Below are 20,259 nucleotides of genomic sequence, written 5' to 3' on the forward strand. Positions count from 1 at the left end.
CTTTTTAAATTCTAACATATCATCTCCTAATTTGCGGACTCTATATGTTCAATATCCTACATGCATTCATTCCTTTTTCCCTTTATTCAGCAATTTATAATGGCATTGCTATTTACTAAGTACTGTGCTAGGGGGTGAAGTGGCTCAAAATTATTCTCACTTTTTCCCACCTAAATATGCTCCCTGTCCTTTATTTTCTTTTGGCATATGGCATCATCTGCCCATTTACTTCTGAGTAGCTACAATTTACTGAGCAACTTCACCATACTAAGCAGTGGGACAGGCATGGGAGATGCAGTGGTAAGTAAGATTGGGCTCTGTCTTCAGGGAATTGACACTAATGAAGGAGGAGGATGAGTAAGCAGGCAGTTATAGTATAAGTGTCTAGTTAGAATCCTGAGAGTGATGATCAGTTTTTCACTTTCCTTTACCTGCCCCCACCCCACCTTTGCTGCCACACCACACAGAACCAGTCATCAAAAGCTATTAATTCCACCTCTTCGGTACCTCTTAAATGTAAGTACTTCTCTCTCTTTTTTTTTTTTTAAAGATTTATTTATTTATTTAACTCCCCCCCCCCTTCCCCCTGGGTTGTCTGTTCTCTGTGTCTATTTGCTGCATCTTGTTTCTTTATCCGCTTCTGTTGTCGTCAGTGGCACGGGAAGTGTGTGCAGCGCTATTCCTGGGCAGGCTGCACTTTCTTTCGGGCTGGGCGGCTCTCCTCATGGGCGCAGCGCACTCCTTGCACATGGGGCTCCCCTACGCGGGGGACACCCCTGCATGGTGCGGCACTCCTTGCGTGCATGAGCACTGCGCATGGGCCAGCTCCACACGGTCAAGGAGGCCCAGGGGTAAGTCCTTCTCTTGTCTACACCCCTTCTGCCCTCATTCAGGCACTCAGCACATCCCTTCTGATCTTTTTTACTAGTTTCCCAACCTGCCTTCCTAATTTTTCTGTTTCAAATAGGCAAATAACTATAATGTTCACCTCTCCCTTCAAATTCTTTCAGTTCTCATTGCTCAAGGTAAAATCCAAACTTCATGGTATACAAAGCCCTCTGGATTGGATTTAGGTATGTGTGTCCAGCTTTAATTATTTCTACTTTCCCCTTTCTCTTTTCTCCTTTATTACTCAAAGGAATAAAGGAGTATCCCCTAATTATTTCCTAAGTATTTGTTCATTGGATACAGCATACATTGTCATGTCTTCCTTTTGTATATGTGTTCCTCTTTGTCTTCTAGAGAACAATTTGCATATATGTATTAAGACCTATGAAGTTATACCTATGCATTAGTGCAGTGATTACATTTTAGAAAATATATATTAAGTAAAGATACTGAAAAATACAGTAATTAATACAAAAATTTCCATATTAGTATTTATAATAATGAAAAATCCTGTTTTAAAAAGGGAGTGGGCCCTGCCTTGATCAAGATGGAGGGATTAGACACCTCAGGGCTCTGTACCCCCACAGAAGCTTTGACAACAGCAACAACTGGCAGAAGCAACTTTCTCAAAGCTTCAAAAAACATTTAAAGGATCGCAGTAAAAGGATGATTAGTGAATCAAGCCAAAGGCTACTTAAAGCGGTCGTATTTCATACAGCCATACCTGGCCCCTCCACCTCTCACCAGCTTGACATGGGGCTGATGCATGCTCCCAGTGCAGATCCCTGGTTTGGAGGGAGCACAGTAAACCTTGTGGACATACTGAGAGCATGTATGTCTGGCCCAATCTATCTGGTGGTGGCCTGAGAACTGCCTGTACTAGAGTTTGCCCTGCTCTTGAAAGAAAGCTCACTGAGCCTTTCTACAGAACTCTGCGGGAGAGCAGTCGAGTGGCTCTCTGGGCAAGGGATTGCTGGCTACAGAACCTACAGTGCAGAGTCCAGACATTGAAGAAACTGTTTCCGAGGGAAGAGGGGACATTTGGTATCCTTGTAAACAGGGAAATTTGTAGGGCGCCAAATGTACATGCACACAAAAAAGCCAGGGAGGCCCCTAAGCTTTGCCCTGGAGCTATTCTCTAAACTCTTTGTGTGGATAAACCCTAAAGGGGAGTGCTCAAATCATTCTACGAAGATTGCGAAAGGTATTTTCTTTTTTCCTTCTTTTTATTAGCTCCTGGCATTCAAGGAAAGCTCTCTTACAACTCTAGTTGGATACAAGTCTAAGGAACAGTCCACTCAGTCTGAACTCTAGTGATAAAACATTAAAATATCAAAATAGGGTGCGGTTGTAGCTCAATGGTTGAGTACCTGCTTTCCATGTATGAGGTTCTGGGTTCAATCCCCAGTATATCCTAAAAAAAAAAAAAAAAAAAAAATCAGTATCCAGGTTTCCACAAAAGGTTACAAAACATTCAAAGAAACAGGAAGTGATTCCCAGAACAAGGAGATTACTTTAGAAACCATCAGTGAAGAGGATCACACTTGGAACCTACCAAACAAAGACTTATTTTAAATGCTCCTATACATGCTTAAAGAGCTAAAGGAAAACAAGGACAAAGGACTAAACAAAATTGGGAAAATAATAGATGAATGCAGAGAAAATATCATTAGAGAGATAGGAATTATGAAAAGAAACTAAAGGTAAAGACCACAGTAACAGAAATTTTAAAATCCCTAGAGGGGTTCAACAACAGGTTGAAGCTGGCAAAAAAATGGATCAGTCAACTTGAAGATGAGACTATTGAAATCAGTCTGCAGAGCAGAAAGAAGAGAGAATGAAGAAAAGGGAACAGAACCTGGGAAACCTATGGGACACCATCAAGCACACCAATACAGAGCTGCATAATATTCCATCATCTGTATATACCACAATTTGTTCATTCATTTTTTTTTTTTTAAGATTTATTTCTCTCCACCCCTCACTCCTCCCGTTGTCTGCTTTCTGTGTCCTTTCACTTTGTGTTTTTCTGTGTCTGCTTGTATTCTCATTAGGAGGCTCCAGAAACCAATTCTGGAACCTTCCGGAGTAGGAGAGAGGCAATTACTCTCTTGTGCCACCTCAACTCCCAGTTCTGCTATGTCTTCTTCTTTTCTCTCCTCTGTGTCTCTTTTTTTTCTTTCTTTCTTTTTTTTTTCTTTAAGATTTTTTTTTCTCTTCCCGTCCCCACCCCCAGTTGTCTGCTCTCTGTGTCCATTTGCTGCGTGTTCTTCTGTGTCCACTTGTATTCTTGTCAGCAGCACTGGGAATCTGTGTCTCTTTTTGTTGCGTCAGCTCTCCATGTGTGCAGCAACATTCCTGGGCAGGCTGCACTTTTTTCATGCAGGGCGGCTCTCCTTAGGGGACGCCTTCCTTGCGCGTGGAGCTTCCGTACGTGGGGGACACCCCTGCGTGGCATGGCACTCCTTGTACGCATCAGCACTGGGTATGGGCCAGCTCCACATGGGTCAAAGAGGCCCTGGGTTTGAACCTTGGACCTCTCATGTTGTAGGCAGATGCCCTAACTGTTGGGCCAAATCTGCTTCCCTCTCCTCTGTGTCTCTTGTGTCATCTTGCTGCGCCAGCTCTTCATTGGCTGGCACTCCCGTGCAGGGTGGCTTTCCTGTGCTGAGCGGCATTCCCACACAGGGCGGCACTTCTGTGCGGGACGACATTTCTGCTTGGGCCAGGACTCCGTGTGGGCCAGCTTGCCACATGGGCCAGCTTGCCCTCACCAGGAGGCCCCAGCCACTGAACCTTGGATCTCCTATATGGTAGACAGGAGTCCAATTGGTTGAGCCACATCCATTTCCCTATCCATTCTTCTCTTGATGAACACCTGGGTACTTTCTGTCTTTTCACAATTGTAAATATTGTCCCTGTGAACATCAGTGTCCAGCTGTCTGTTCGTGTCAATGCTCTCAGTTCTTCTCTGTGTATACCTAGTAGCAATATTGCCAGGTCACATGGCAGGTCTGTATTCAACTTCCTTAAGAACTCCCAAACTGGGAGACAGATTTACTCAACTGATAGAATGTCCGCCTACCACATGAGAGGTCCAGGGTTTAAACCTAGGGCCTCTTGACCTGTGTGGTGAGCTGGCCCACATACAGTGCTCATGCATGCAAAGAGTGCCGTGCCATGCAGGGGTGGAGTGGCGCTGCACACTAAGAGAGCTGATGCAGCAAGATGACCCAACAAAAAGAGACACAGATTCCCGGTACTGCTGACAAGAATACAAGCGGACACAGAAGAATACACAGCGTATGGACACAGGGAACAGACAACTGGGGGTGGGGGTGGGGAAATAAATAAAAAATAAAAAAATAAAGAACTCCCAAACTGTCCTCCACAATGGCTGTACCGTGCTATGTTCCCACCAACAGTGAATTTCTATCTCTCCACATCCTCTCTAATCCTTGTAGTTTTTTTCTTTTTTATAGTGGCCATTCTAATAGGTGTGAAATGATATCTCGTTGTAGTTTTGATGTGCATTTCCCTAATCACAAGGGATGTTGAACATTTTCATGTGTTTTTTTACCCATTTGTATTTCTTCTTTGGAGAAATGTCTATTCAAGTCTTTTGCCCATTTTAAAATTCAGGTCATTGGTCTTTTTATTGTTGAGTTGTAGTATTTCTTTATGTATCATGAATATCAAACCCTTATTGGATATGCGGTTTCCAGATATTTTCTCCTGTTGAGTCAGCTGCCTTTTCACCCTTTTGACAAAATCCTTTGAGGTGAAAAAGTATTTAATGTTGAGGAGGTCCCTTTTATCATTTTTTTTTCTTTTGTTTCTTGTGCTTTGAGGGTAAGGTTTAAGAACCCAACATCTACCACAAGATCTTGAAGACGTTTACCTACATTTTCTTCTAGGTGTTTATGATTGTCACTTTTATATTTAGGTCCTAATCCATTTTGAGTTAATTTTTGTGTAAGGTGTGAGATAGGGGTTCTTCTTCTTTCTTTTCGATATGGATATCCAGTTTTTCCAGCACCATTTGCTGAATAAAGTATCTGACCTGGCTAAGAGGGCTTGACTGCCTAGTCAAAAATTACTTGACCATCATTATGAGGGTCTGTTTCTGAGTTCTTAATTTAGTTCCATTGGTCAATCTCTCTGTCTTTATGCCAGTACTGTGCTGTTTTATTTGTTTGTTTGTTTGCTACTGTAGCTAAGTAATATGCTCTAAAGTCAGGAAGTGAGAGTCTTCCAACTTTGTTCTTTATTAAGACATTTTGGCTATTTGGGGCCCCTTACCCTTCCAAATAAATGCGATAGTTGACTTTTCGATTTCTGCAAAGAAGACTGTTAGGATTTTTATTTGGATTGCATTGAAGCTGTAAATCAGTTTGGGTATAATTGACATCTTAATGATATTTAGTCTTCCAGTCCATGAACATGGAATGTCCTTCCATTTATTTAAGTTTTCTTTGATTTCTTTTAGCAGTGTTTTGTAGTTTTCTTGATACAGGACCCTTGTGTCCTCGGTTAAGTTTGTTCTTAAATATTTGATTCTTTTAGTCACTATTATGAATGGAATTTTTTTCTGACTTCTTCCTCAGATTGCTCATCAGTAGTGTATAGAAACACTACTGATTTTTACATATTAATCTTGTATCCTGCCACTTTGCTAAACTTGTCTATTCTAGTAGCTTTGTTGTTGATTTTTCAAGATTTTCTAGATGTAAGATTGTGTGCTCACCAAATAAACGTTCAATTCTTCTTTTCCTACTTGGGTGCCTTCTATTTTTTTATCTAGTCTGATAGCTCTAACTAGAACTTCTAGCAAAATAATGAATAACAGTGATAATAGTGGGCATCGATGTCTAGTTCCTGATCTCAGCAGAAAAACTTTGATTCTCCCACCATTGAGTACAATGCTAGCTGTAGGTTTTTCATATATGCACTTCACCATATTGAGAAAACTTCTATTCCTATATTTTGGAGGGTTTTTATTAAGAAAAGGACTGTATTTTGTCAGACACTTTTTCTGCATCAATCAAGAAGATCATGTGATTTTTCTTCTTCAATTTACCAGTGAGGGTTATTATTCTAATTAATTTTCTTGTGTTGAACCACCCTTGCATACCTGGGGTAAAACCCCATGGTGTATAATTCTTTTTTTAAAATTTTTTATTTTTAAAGAAGCTTTAGATTACATAAATGTTACATCAAAAATATAGGGGAGGGAAGCGGACTTGACCCAATGGATAGGGTGTCTGCCTACCACATGGGAGGTCCGTGGTTCAAACCCCGGGCCTCCTTGACCCGTGTGGAGCTGGCCCATGCACAGTGCTGATGCGCACAAGGAGTGCTGTGCCACACAGGGTGTCCCCCGTGTAGGGGAGCCTCACAAGCAAGGAGTGCACCCCATAAGGAGAGCCGCCCAGCACGAAAGAAAGTGAAGACTGCCCAAGAATGGCACCACCCTCACGGAGAGCTGACACAACAAGATGACACAACAAAAAGAAACACAGATTCCTGGTGCCACTGGTAAGGATAGAAGCAGTCACAGAAGAACACACAATGAATAGACACAGAAAGCAGGCAACTGTGGGGGGAGGGGAGAGAAATAAAATAAAAATCTTTAAAAACCATACATATTAAATATATATATATAGGGGAGAGGACAACCAGCAAGATGGCAGCAGAGTAAAGAGCCCCTAGAGTCAAGCTCCTGCTACAGGGCAGTTAGTCAACATCCAGAGCTATTTGGTACTAGCTGAAGCACCTATTTGGGGGCTGCAGGAGACCAGAAGCACATCCTGCAACATCCTTGAAGAAATGGAAGGAGAATACTGCCCATTTGCAGAGATTTGTAAGTAGAGTGCTCTACACCACTGAGGGCAAGCATGCAAAAGTTTGGCTCTCAGAACTGGCCGCCTCCGAGGTCTGAGGCACGAAATACGCCTCCCTTGGTTGGCCCCTCGGGACGAGGTATGCACTTACGCCTCCCCGCAGGGGAAACTCACGCAAGCCCCCTTACACCACCTCCGTCTGGGCCAATCTCAGGGCCTCCTACCTCGTAAAGACACGCCTGCTCTCTTCCACCTATCAGCAAGCTATCCAGCTCAGCCCTCTCAAATTTAAGCTCTTCCTAGTAACTACTGACCAGCCTAGTAGACGAGTTCTGCTTCTATGCCCTTATAAGATAACAACAGCTAATCTAGCCTATCAGAACCCAATCACCCTCCACCAATCCCCTCTCTTCATACTCTATAAAACTGCTTGTACTTCCTCAATAAAGAGACCTGCGCCATCCGCCTCGTCTCCGCAGTTGTCCTTCGAGCCACTGTGCATCCTCTCACGCCTGCGCCTCCCCACCCCGAGCCCCCCTGTCTAGAGAAGCGGGGGCTCCTCACCTCACACCACAAAGGCTGGTACCCATCCTCCACTGGAGTCACAAGCCACCTTGAGAGTTGTTCTGTAGCTGGAATTGAAAGCTCCAGTTCCCAAAAATGGAGGAGGAAGAGACAGTTGGGCACCAACTTCAGCTACTGATGAGGAAATTTGGCTGCCTAAAGCATAATCCTAAGAACAGCTAAAGTTTGAACCTGTCCAAATCTGAAAGAGGCCATTGACCACCATTTTGACTCCACTCCAGCATGAGGGGAAGCCTGGCTGAACAAAAATCACAGCAACAGCAGGAGTCAGTTTCTTTCATGCAGACTGGCCTGTAGCCGTAGGCTAGGCTTCAGCCTTACCTCTGGCAGGGAAGAGGTGGGTGGGCCCTGCACCATCCTATCCAGGTAACTGCAGGTACCTTGCACAGACTGAATAATTCAGGCACAGACTGAATAATTGGAAGTCTACTGGGGGAACTGCGGTCATCTTGGATTCACACTGCATAGATTGCTGCCCACACCTGTGGTGCCATCCCCGCCCCAGGCAGGGAAGAAAGGGGAATGAAGCTTCATCAGTCTCTCTGGGCAACTACAGTCTAGGCCTTTATGACTTGGATTATTCTACATATCTGTGACTCTGTCCCTACCCCTGGCAAAGGAGAAATTTGGGAGATGCTTCATTGGTTCCTGGGGCAAGGAGAGCAACTTGAGCCTCCACAGCTTAGACCACCAGCTACATACTTGGCTCCTACTGTGTAACCAGCAAGGGAGAAAGGGCAGGAAGCCCTAAACTGCACCCAGAATAAATACTCTAGTAAGCCAGATGCCAAGACACCGACAAAAAATAACAATCCACACCAAGAAACAGGAAGATATGGCCCAGTTAAGGAACAAGATTAGACTCCAGATGACATACAGGATTTGAGACAACTAATCATAGATGTTCAAACAGATCTCCTTAATGAAGTCAATGAGATGACTAAAAAAGATTAAGGATATTAAGAAGACACTGGATGATCACAAAGAAGAATTTGAAAGCATACATAGAAAAATAGCAGATCTTATGGGAATGAAAGGTGTAGGAAACGAAATTTAAAAAACATTGGAATATATCATAGCAGATTTGAGGAGGCAGAAGAAAGAATTGGTGAGTTTGAAGAAATGACCTCTGAAAGTGAACATACAAAAGAACGGATGAAGTAAAGAATGGAAAAAACTGAACAAGGTTTAGGGAAATAAATGACAGCAAAAGACAGGCAAACATACATGTCATGGGTGTTCCAGAAGGAGAAGAAAAGGGAAAGGGGGCAGAAGGAATATTTGAAGAAATAATGGTAGAAAATTTCCCAACCCTTTTGAAGGACATAGATATCCATGTCCAGGAAGCACAATGTATTCCCATCCGAAAAAATCCAAATAGACCAACTCTGAGACACATACTAATCAGAATGTCAAATGCCAAAGACAAAGAATTCTGAGAACAGTAAGAGAAAAAGCAATTCATAACATATAAGGGATACCCAATAAAATTAAGTGCTAATTTCTCACCAGAAACCATGGAGGCAAGAAGACAGGGTTCTGATATATTTAAGATACTATAAGGGAAAAACTTCCAGCCAGGAATCCTATATCTGGCAAGATTGTCTTTCAAAAATGAGGGCAAGATTAGAATATTCACAGATAAAAAGAAACTGAGAGAATTTCTAACCAAGAGATCAGATTTTCTGGAGATACTAAAGAGTGTGCTACATCCTGAAGAGAAAAGACAGGAGAGAGAGGCCTAGAAGAGAATCTAGAAATGAAGATTTTATCAATAAAAGTAACCAAGAGAGTCAAAAGAGTGGGGAAAATAAAATATGATAGATAAAACTCAAATAGCAGGAATAAACTTAGCCAATGATGTAAAACACTTGTATTCAGAAAATTGAAACTCAGTGTTAAAAGAAATCAAAAAAGGCCTAAATACCTGGAAGAACATTCCATGCTAACGTATTGGAAGACTAAATATCATTAAGATGTCAGTTCTACTCAATTTGATATACAGATTTAATTCAATCCCAATAAAAATTCCACCAGCATGTTTTTAAAAATTTGAAAACACTGTCAATTTATTTGGAAAGGGAAGAGGTCCTGTATAGCCAGAAATACCTTAAAAAGGAAAAGTGAACCCTTGTCTTCAGATTTTAAGTAACATTACCTAGCTATAGTGGTAAAAACAACATGGTATTGACATAAAGGCAGACATATAGACCAATGGAACCAAACTGGTGGTTCAGAAACAGACCCTCACATTTATAGTCAAGTGATTTTTGACTAGCCTATCAAATCCACACAGCTTGGGCAGAACAGTCCATTCACCAAATGGTACTGAAGGAAATGGGTATCTATAGCCAAAAGAAGGAAAGAGGACTCCTGTCTTACACTTTATCCAAAAATTAACTCAAAATGGATTTAAAAAGTATAAAAATAAAAGCAAGAACCATAAAGCTTCTAGAAGAAATTGTAGGAAAATATTTTCAAGACCTGGAAATAGGTGGTGGATTCTTAAAGGAGATAAGAGGAGGATTGAGATGGACTACTGATATTTAATATGTGTAGAAGTTTTAATTAGCTTTAATGTAAAAGTGTGGAATTGTATAGAATGGATGGTAACAAATTGTGAACAACAGCTAGTTTATAAATGGGGATGTGCCTGAAAATGGTAGTCTAGGGATGTAAATGCCAATTGACAGAATGCTAGAGAGTAATCTGGGAACTGAATAGCACAGTAAACCAAGAGGTGGATGAGAACTGTGGTTGATGGTACAGATGCAAGGGTGTCCTCTGTTAGCTAGAGCAAATGTGATCACTACTGCTGGGTGGTGGGAGCATGGAGAAGCATGGGAAAACTAAAACTAAAACTGGAGTTTTATGGACTGTGGTTAGCTGTAATAATATAATTTTCTTGCATCTATCCTAAAGATGTACTGTGTTGATAATGGGGCAGTATGGAAAATGTGTGCCAAATGTACACTATGGATGTGGTAACAATCAGATGATATTATCTTATCTGTAACAAATGTTTCACCACAGTGTGGTGTTTTGATAGAGGGGTGCTGTTTGGGAATTCTGCACATGTGAGTGATTGTTTTATAAGTTTACAACCTCTGTCTTAAAAATATATTTAAAAAATAATGCTGGGGGGAGGGGAATACACCAAATGTAAGGTAAGGCCTATAATTAGGTATTGGTGGAGGGTTGATGTATGGAACCCCTGTATGATATTATGCATGTTTGCTTTGTAAGTTCACAACTTTTACTATACACTTATTGTTTATGTATGTTTATATATAAATGAAATAAAGATAATAATAGGGTGGGTTGGGGGAAATACTTCGGTTAGTAGTAATATTTTGACATTGTTCTTCATTATTTTAAAATGTTTTACAACAGTGCAAGGTATTGGTGGTAGGATGAGGTACGAGTTTTGCATGATGTTATATGTGTTTGTTTTGTAAGTTCATAACTATTACTAGATACTGTCTATGTTTATGTAGGAGTGATATACTTAAATAAATTTAAAAATATATAGAGTAGGGGGAGCAGATGTAGCTCAAGCAGTTGAGTACCCACCTCCCACATGGGAGGTCCTGGGTTCATTTCCTACTGCTTCCTAAAGAAAGAAACAGACAATGAGTAGGCAACGAACAAACAGACAAGGGAACCATCTGTGGGGGCAGGGGGGGATATATATATTCCCATATGCCCCTCTCCTGCCCCCCCCCAATTTCCCACATTAACAGTGTCTTTCATTAGTGTGGTACATTTGTTACAGTTGATAAACACTTATTGAAGCATTGCTACTTCCATGGGCTGTAGTTACATTATAGTTTACACTCTACCCCATACAATTTTTTAGGTTTTGACAAAATGTGAAATGACCTGTATCTGTCATTGCAGTGTCATGAAGGACAATACCAGTGTTCTGAAAATGTCCCATGTTACACCTATTCTTTCCCCTCCCTCCCCGCAGATCCTCTGGTGACCACTGTCTTTATATCAGTGATATAAGTTCTTCCTTTGGATGGACAACCCCTGTCCCAAGGAACAGACAGAGTGTCTGCAACTGCAAACAAGAGAGTGCCACCCATCTGCCCCATGGGATCTAAGGCCCCTCTCAGTTAGAAACAGAGTGGCATCACCATTCCAAAATCCTCGAGATTGAGGAATGAACAATGGACTAAAGTAGACTTTTATTCTATTATAGACTTAGTAGTAGTATAATTCTTTTAATGTGGGTTTGGATTTGGTTTGCAAGTATTTTGTTGATGAATTTTGCATCTATATTCATTAGATATTGGTCTGTAATTTTCCTTTTTCATAGTCTCTTTATCTGGTTTTGGTATTAGGGTAATGTTGGCTTCAGAGAATGAGTTGGTAGCATTCTTTCATGTTCAGTTTTTGTGGAAGAGCTTGAGCAAGGTTGGTCTTTGAATGATTGTTCTATGAGTTCACCTGTGAAGCTCTCTTGTCCTGGGATTTTCATCTTTGGGAGGTTTTTGATAACTGCTTCAATCTCTTATGGTTGGTTTGTTGAGTACTTCTATTTATTCTAGTGCCAGTGTAGATCATTCACGTGTTTCTAGGAATTTGTCCATCTTGTCTACGTTGTCTAGTTTTTTGACATACAGTTGTTTATAGTATCCTCTTAGTATCTCTCTTATTTTTTTTTTATCTTCTCAAAGAACCAACTTTAACTTTTTTGTTCTCAATTTCATTTATTTCTGCCCTTATAATTCCTTTCCTTTGGTTTGGTGTGGGACTAGTTTGCTGTTCTTGTGCTAGTTCTTCAGGTCTTCAGTTCTAGCTCATTCTTCTTTTTTAATGTAAACATCGAGAGCTATAAATTTCCCTCTCAGAAATGCCTTTGCAGTGTCCCATAGGTTTTGACATGTTTTGTTCTCATTTTCATTCACTCAAGATATTTGCTGAATTTTCTTGCAATTTCTTCTTTGACCCACTGATTAGTTAAGAGTGTGTTATCTAATCTCCATATATTTATTAATTTTCCCTTTTTCCATCCATTATTGTTTCTAGCTTCATACCATTATGATCTGAGGAAGTGCTTTGTATAATTTAAGTCCTTTTACATTTATTGAGACCTGTCTTGTGACTCTGTATATAGTCTATCCTGGAGAAGGATCCATGAGCACTTGAAAAAAATGTATACCCTGCTCTTTTGGGGTGTAATGTGCCATAAATATCTGTTAGGCCTAGTTCTTTTATCATATTATTCAAGCTCTCTGTTTCTTTATTTATCCTATGTCCAGTTCTGTCCAATTCTGAGAGTGGTGTGTTGAAGTCTCCAACTATTATTGTAGAGAAATTTATTTCTCCCTTCAGTTTTACCAGTGTGTGCCTAATGTATCTTGGGGCACCCAGGTTAGGTGTATAAATATTTATTATAGTTATTTCTTCTTGGTGACTTGTCCCTTTTATTAATACATAATGATCTTCTTCATCCTTTATAACAATTTTGCATTTAAAATCTATTTTGTCTGATACTAGTGTTACTATTCCACCTCTTTTTCAGTTACTATTTGTATGGAATATCTTTTTCTAACCTTTCTTTTTTTTTTTTTTTTTTTTAATTTTTTTATTATTTATTGACTTTGTAATAATATTACATTAAAAATATATATGTGAGGTCCCATTCAACCCCACCCACCCACCCCCCCTCTCCCCCCCCCCAACAACACTCGTTCCCATCATCATGACACATCCATTGGATTTGGTAAGTACATCTTTGGGCACCTCTGCACCTCATATACATTGGTTCACATCATGGCCTATACTCTCCTCTATTCCATCATGTAGGCCCTGTGAGGATTTACAATGTCCGGTGATTACCTCTGAAGCACCATCCAGGGCAGCTCCATGTCCCGAAGACACCTCCACCTCTCATCTCTTCCTGCCTTTCCCCATACCCTTTGTCCATTATGTCCACTTTTCCCAATCCAATGCCACCTCTTCTATGTGGACACTGGATTGGTTGTGTCCATTGCACCTTTATGTCAAGAGGAGGCTCAGATTCCACCTGGATGCTGGATGCAATCCTCCCATTTTCAGTTGTAATCACTCTAGGCTCCATGGTGTGGTGGTTGTCCTTCTTCACCTCCATCTTAGCTGAGTGTGGTAAGTCCAATAAATCAGATTGTAGGTGCTGGAGTCTGTTGAGGCTCAGGATCTGGCTATCACATTGTCAGTCCAGAGATTCAAATCCCCTAAATATATCTTAAACCCCAACATTAACTGCACCTCCAGCACATTAGCATGAAAGTCTTATGAAGGGAGATCCCATCTGAGTCCAGATTCATCACACATAAACACCATTTCCAAAGAGGGGCCATCTGCCCTGGTAGTTAACCCCATCGGCCATGACCATAACTCCCATGGGTCTCTTTAGCCCTCAAAGGAACCAATATCTGGGGGTTGTATCTGCTTTATCTGTCTCTCTGACTCTGCTCAGTTGTGCATGAGGGCAAACCTTCTGCCAGCCTCCAGACTCTTTTTTAGAAACTCGTAGCCATATAAACTCATTTCTCCTTTCCATTTCCCCCTTACTTTAGGTCAAACAGCATTTTAAAGTCATGGTATTTTATGTAGACATGGATATTCTGCTGATCCGCATTGAACCTTCCGTATAAGGTCATTTTCCAGTTGCATCATCAGTTGGTAGTTGATAGTGGTCCCTCGTTGCTTTTTCTAACCTTTCAACTCAACCTATTTGTGTCCTTACATCTGAGGTTAGTCTCTTGTACACAGCATATAAATGGCTCATATTTTTTTATCCATTATATCAATCTATGTCTTTTCATTGGGGTGTTCATGCCATTAACATTCAATGCCATTACAGTTAAGGTATTACTTACTTGAAGCATTTAATCCTTTGGCTCTCCATTGTCATATTGTACTATTGTCTGTTTTTTTATTCTTTAATTTACCTTTCCTAATAATCTTTATTCCTACGCTCTCCTCCCAGTCTCTCATCCTTGTTTTTTCCTTTCAGGCTGCAGCACTCCTTTTAGTATCTCTTGTAATTCTGGTCTTTTGGTAACATACTTTCTGTTTTTGTTTGCCTTTGAAGACTTTGAAACTCACCCTCTTGTTTGAAGGACAGTTTTGCCAAATACAGGATTCTTGGCTGACAGTTTTTCTCTTTCAGTATCTTAAATGCATCACGTTGCTTTCTCTTTGCCTCCATGGTTTCTGACGAGAGGTCAGCAACTAATCTTATTGAGGTTCTATTACATGTGATGCTTTACTTTTCTCTTGGTGCTTTCAGAATCCCCTCTTGATCTCTGATATTTGTCATTCTGAATAGTAGGTGCCTCAAAGTAGGTCTGTTTGGATTTATTCTGTTTGGGGTGTGTTGTCCTTCTTTGATATTGATAGTTCCATCTCGCATAAGGGTTGGGAAGTTTTCAGTTATTATTTCCTCAAATATTCTTTTTGCGCCTTTCCATTCGCTTCTTCCGGGACACTGTTGCATATGTTTATGTGTTTTGCTTTGTCATTCAGTTCCCAGAGACCCTGTTTCATTTTTTTCCCATCCTTTCTCTTTCTGTTCTCCTATCTTTCCCAGTACAGATTTTCTATCCTTGAAATTGCTAATTTTGTCTTTGAGCAATTCAAATCTACTATTATGTGCCTTTAATATTCTTTCATTTTGTTTTGTTTTGTTTTGTTTTAGGCACTGGGGATTGTGCCTGAGAACTCCCATGTGGGAAGCAGGTGCTCAACCACTCGAGCCACATCTACTCCCCTGTAATGTATTTTTTAATCTCATACATCATGTTTTTCATTCCCATAATTCTCTGTTACATTTCTTTGCAGGCTTTCAAATTGTTCTTTATGTTCACCCAGTATCTTCTTAATATCCCTTGTCTCTCTAGTAATATTTTCCTTCACTTCTCTGGATTGACTTAGGAGATTTGCGTAGTAAACATTGGTTAGTTGTCTTAAATCTTATATCTCATCAGGATATTTGGTTTGTTCCTTTGGCTTAGCCATTTCTTCCTGTTTCTTAGTATCGTGTGTAATTTTTTGCTGATATCTAGGCATTTGAGTATGTTGGTGAATTTATTTTGATGGCCATTCTCTCTCTTCCCAGGTGTTCCCCTGTCCCCACCCCTATGGATCTTCTTTGATTTTTGGTTCAGCTTATTCTGAGTTTTTACAGTTCACCAGCTTAAGTTAATCAAAATCAGTCTGGGGACTCAGTAATGGGGCACAGATTTTCTTCCAGGAGTTGGGACGAGAGATATCTAAAAGCCATTTTTCTCCTTTCAGTTTCCTGACCAGCCAGCAGATAGTGCTCGTCAGCCAACCTTCATGGAGGTGTTTCTTTCAACCTCTTGCCCGTGTTTCTGGTCTAGCTAGAGCTGAGATTCTGCTTGCTAAATTCTCTGAAGAGAAACCACTGCCCACCTTCCGCTTTCCTTGTAACAGCTTACCGTGAGGAAGGTGTCTGTTCCCCTTAGTTGGCTGCAGTGGGCAAGGGGTTTTATATAGGCTTAATAATGTTTTGAGGGTGGGGGATAGGTACCTTTCCCAGATGCTGCGAAGGTTTAGTAACTCATGTTTGTTGTTTCAGTTTCTTTGTATCTCTGTCCCTTGCCCTCTTGGGGATTGCAGAGCACTATCCTGGTCTTTTAACCCCCAAAGCAGGTCCCTCGAGCAGCTTTTGGCCCTTCTCAGTTGTTTTTGTAAGAGAGTTGAGTCTGCCTGCCTAATCTGATGCCATCTTCCTGGAACTCCTACCCTATGAGTTTTTTTTGTTTTTTGTTTTTTTAAAGATTTATTTTATTTATTTATCTCCCTTTCACCCTACCCCCTCCAGTTTTCTGCTCTTTGTATCCATTCACTGAGTGTTCTTCTATGTCCGCTTGTATTCCTGTCAGCAGCGCTGGGAAACTGCGTCTCTTTTTTGTTGTTACGTTATCTTGCTGCATCACCTCTCCGTGTGTGCAGTGCCACTCCTGGGCAACCTGCACTTTCTTTCACACTGGGCGGCCCTCCTTACGGGGCGCACTCCTTGCGCATGGGGCTCCACCACACGGGGGACACTTCTTAGTGGCAGGGCATTCCTTGCGCACATCAGCACTGCGCATGGGCCAGCTCCACACAGGTCAAGGAGGCCCTGAGTTTGAACCGCGGACCTCCCATGTGGTAGGTGGACACTCTTATCAGGTGAGCCAAATCCGCTTTCCCCTATGAGTTTTTAATTGAAGTTTGTACAATATTAGAATGATCCAATTCCTGTTTATACTTTATATGGTTATGTGTATAAATTATTCTTTCTATTTTTGAAATCATGAGAATCTTATATTAGTTAGCTTATATATATATAGAATCCTTTCTTCATACCTATGCAGGAGAACAATTGAAACTATACACTTTCTTTTTGTGAACATCAGGGAAATGACAAACATTTTACTAAGATTTGAAGATGCACATTTTGGCAGTTCATTATTACTGAGACTAGAGAAATGAGAGGGACCTAATTCCCTAAAGCCAATTATCTTAGATCTTCTATTTCATCAGTTTGATGTGGCATAATCTTTGCTCTCAGACAGACGGTAGCTTGTCTGCATTGGTCTGGGCCAGTGCCAGTTACCTTAGGAGGGAATCATGAAAACAAAGGGACCAAAGAATGGCATTGGATTCCTTCTCACCAGAGGACAGGTTTTCATCTGTGCCAGTTGCTCATCAAGTTTGTGGAACATTATAGTTTTTATTATAAAATTCTGTGCAAATTTTGTAGGTACTCTCCTTGCTGCTGATACTAATCACATTGAAAGTATTTTTAAGGCAGTTTGGTGCACTCACCTGTTTTTGTTCATTTGGCATATATAGGATTACATTGTGACAGTTTTAACATGAGGTATACATGGAAAGCTGAAAACTCAGCTGAAAGGCCTTATGAAATTCTAGTAATTGATCTGAATGGAAAGTATATGGAAAATATTTATCTTTACTGTTGTGTATTACATGTTATCTTAGTTTGCCAAAGCGGCTAATGCAAAAATAGCAGAAATGGATTTGCTTTTATAAAGGGGATTTATTTGGGGTAAAAGCTTACAGTTCCAAGGCTATAAAAATGTCCAAATCAAGGCATCATCAGAGAGGCTTTCTCTCAAAAAGTCAACTTCTAGAAGATCCTGGAGTCCTGCCGTGTGACTCACTGACAGGTCTGCTGTCTCCCTTCTTTCTCCTGGAGCTTACAGTGGGTCATCAGGCATCTCTCCCTGGGCCTCATCTCCTTGAGCCTCTCAGGGTTTCTGTCTTTCTGCAGCTGTAAGTGAACCTGGAGTCCTCTCTATCACATGGCAGGGTAAAGATGGCAGCGGCTCTCTTTTTTCCTGCGTATTCTCAATTTACATAAGACCCAGCAAAAATGTGGGGACACAACCTGTGTCACACCTCGCTGGCATGGTCCAGTCAAATGCTCTAAAGCGATCTAATTGAAAGTGATCTAATAAAAGTGAATCTAATGCAATCAAAAGATACCACACCCACAGGAACCGATTAGTTTAAGAACATAATTTTTGGGGACTGGAAAAAGAACTTCAAACTGTCACACGTATGTCATATTTGAGTTCTTAGTCTAAAAGGCACAAGTAGTCATCAGTGTCAACCACCTACAAGGAGAGAATATATGAGAATAAGCTGAGCATTCAAGCAAACAGGATTTAGGCTACCTGAAAGGGCTCTAAGTTGTCAAGAAAAAGTACTGAAGGAGACTGTAAAATCCTCTGCCTTAGCATTTACAGATCACGAAGAGAAGTCGATACTGGTGTATTTGTGTGGGCTTAATGAAAGTGAGATGGAGGGACTAGACCAGCCTTTTTTTTTTTCCATTCTAGCAGAACACTTATTTTCTTTGTCAAATATTATCAAGTCAGAATTTGAATTTTAGACTCATTTTGATGTAAGTTTTTCAAAAGTGATATATGGTTTTATCCTTCCCCAAAAATGGCTCAGTGCACAAAGTGATAATTTTAAATGATTTTCACAGCCAGAGTAAATGTGGATATTTTCTCCAACCTGAATTTTGGGAGAGGGTGCGTGTTAATGGTATCAGCTTTAAAAGAAAGCATGCTTTGTGAAATTCTCCCTTTTATAAATATTTAAATGTTCATATACTTATAGCCAATGCTCTTGTTAAACTGGAGAATGTCAAAGGAATAGATGAGGTTTAGGTCTAATATACAAGTTTGACAGCCATTAAAGTTATCAGGACACATACAGCAAAGCAAGCAGTTAATAGAAGACTTAAGAGAAATAGCTTTGGAAAATAATAAAATAAATCGTATTTATGTACAAGACTGATAAGCAGTAGTCAGAAATGAAAGTGAATTCATTAATACTACAGTTTATTTATTGAGGTTTTGATTATCTTAATGTTACCTGATCATTTCCCAGCAGGCACATTATTTCCCTCACGAATGCATCAAAATCTTTTCATTTGGGTGATTTGCTTGATTTGATGCATGTTCACAACTTCAGTGCTTATAAATGGTTTTGCCAGTAAATATTCTGGAAAGAATTAAGTACTCTGATTCATCAGCAGATGCCTATGTCTAATCTTTTTTTTTTTTTCTTTGAAGAGTTATTTATTTATTTATTTTTATTTCTCTCCCCTTCCCTCTCCCCCCTCCCCCCCTCCCCCAGTTGTCTGCTCTCTGTGCCCATTCACTGTGTGTTCTTTGTGACCGCTTCTGTCCTTATCAGCGGCACCGGGAATCTGTGTTTCTTTTTGTCGCGTCATCTTGTTGTGTCAGCTCTCCGTGAGCGTGGCACTTTCTTTTACGCTGGGCGGCTCTCCTTATGGGGTGCACACCTTGCGCGTGGGCTCCCCCACACGGGGGACACCCCTGCATGGCGGAGCACTCCTTGCATACATCAGCACTGTGCATGGGCCAGCTCTACATGGGTCAAGGAGGCCTGGGGTTTGAATCACGGACCTCCCATGTAGTAGGCAGACACCCTATCCATTGGGCCAAGTCTGCTTCCCTATGTCTAATCTTAATTTGCTCCATAGCCTTGCATGTACAAGACATATTAACAGAATTATGACGTAAAATACTAACAACACCTACAATAGGGCCTAAACCTCAGGAAAGTTCCCTGGCTCACCTTAGCGTGGAGAAACTGGCCACATTCCCTTTTTCTTTTATATAATAGTGTTCTCTTGGAAGAGAACCTTGACCCCAAATAAAGAGTTACCATTTTCCAGCATTCATCAGGTGGATCTTCTATTTTTTATTTATTCAGCTTTCTATTTCTATTTATCTCTAACTGTATCTGACTTTATAGCTCTAGTTCCTGTAATTTTCATTCTTGTATTCAATATTTGTTTCCCTCTGTTTGAAAGCAGTCTAATGTAAGAGCTCCAGTTAATTCAGTTCAATATACTTTTTCTGTAACAGCACCTATTTATTATGAGCTAGCACTCAGGAAATGAAACATGGTCTTTGCTCTTATGGAGTTTATGATGTACTTGCAGATGCTACATTTTATTTCATCTTTCTTTAATAAAGTGAAAATTTTCAGGTACTATACATTGGAAATAGCCCATCTCTTAACAAAATTCTGCAAAGATGTGAAATACCAAGACAAAATACCAAATAAATAAATAAGTAGGAAAAACTTGTTAGATAGATAGATAGATAGATAGATAGATAGATAGATAGATAGGAAAAACTTGATCTTTGAATATAATCTGTTCAAGGAGCTGTTGAATTACCCAACCTCTGGGCAGGACTGAGTGTTACAAAGTTTGTAAGCTAGGAAAAATTTCCTACATCTAATGTAATCCCTCGTATAACTCAAGCTTCTTATTAGTGAAAATAGGAGTACTCTTTACCATCATTTATAGAACATTCATAAAATCAAAATCTTTCTTTCCCTGGAGTCCAGAGATTGCACATGGGTTACA

General features: G+C 40.4%; 1 protein-coding gene across 4 annotated transcripts in view; it reads left to right on the forward strand.

The window, feature by feature from the left end:
• The window catches only part of VPS8 (VPS8 subunit of CORVET complex), a 294,602-nt gene that overhangs the window by 184,556 nt on the left and 89,787 nt on the right, over window positions 1–20,259 (forward strand). The window lies entirely within an intron of this gene.

This window comes from Dasypus novemcinctus, chromosome 4 (assembly GCF_030445035.2).
Source record: "Dasypus novemcinctus isolate mDasNov1 chromosome 4, mDasNov1.1.hap2, whole genome shotgun sequence".
Lineage (NCBI taxonomy): Eukaryota > Metazoa > Chordata > Mammalia > Cingulata > Dasypodidae > Dasypus > Dasypus novemcinctus.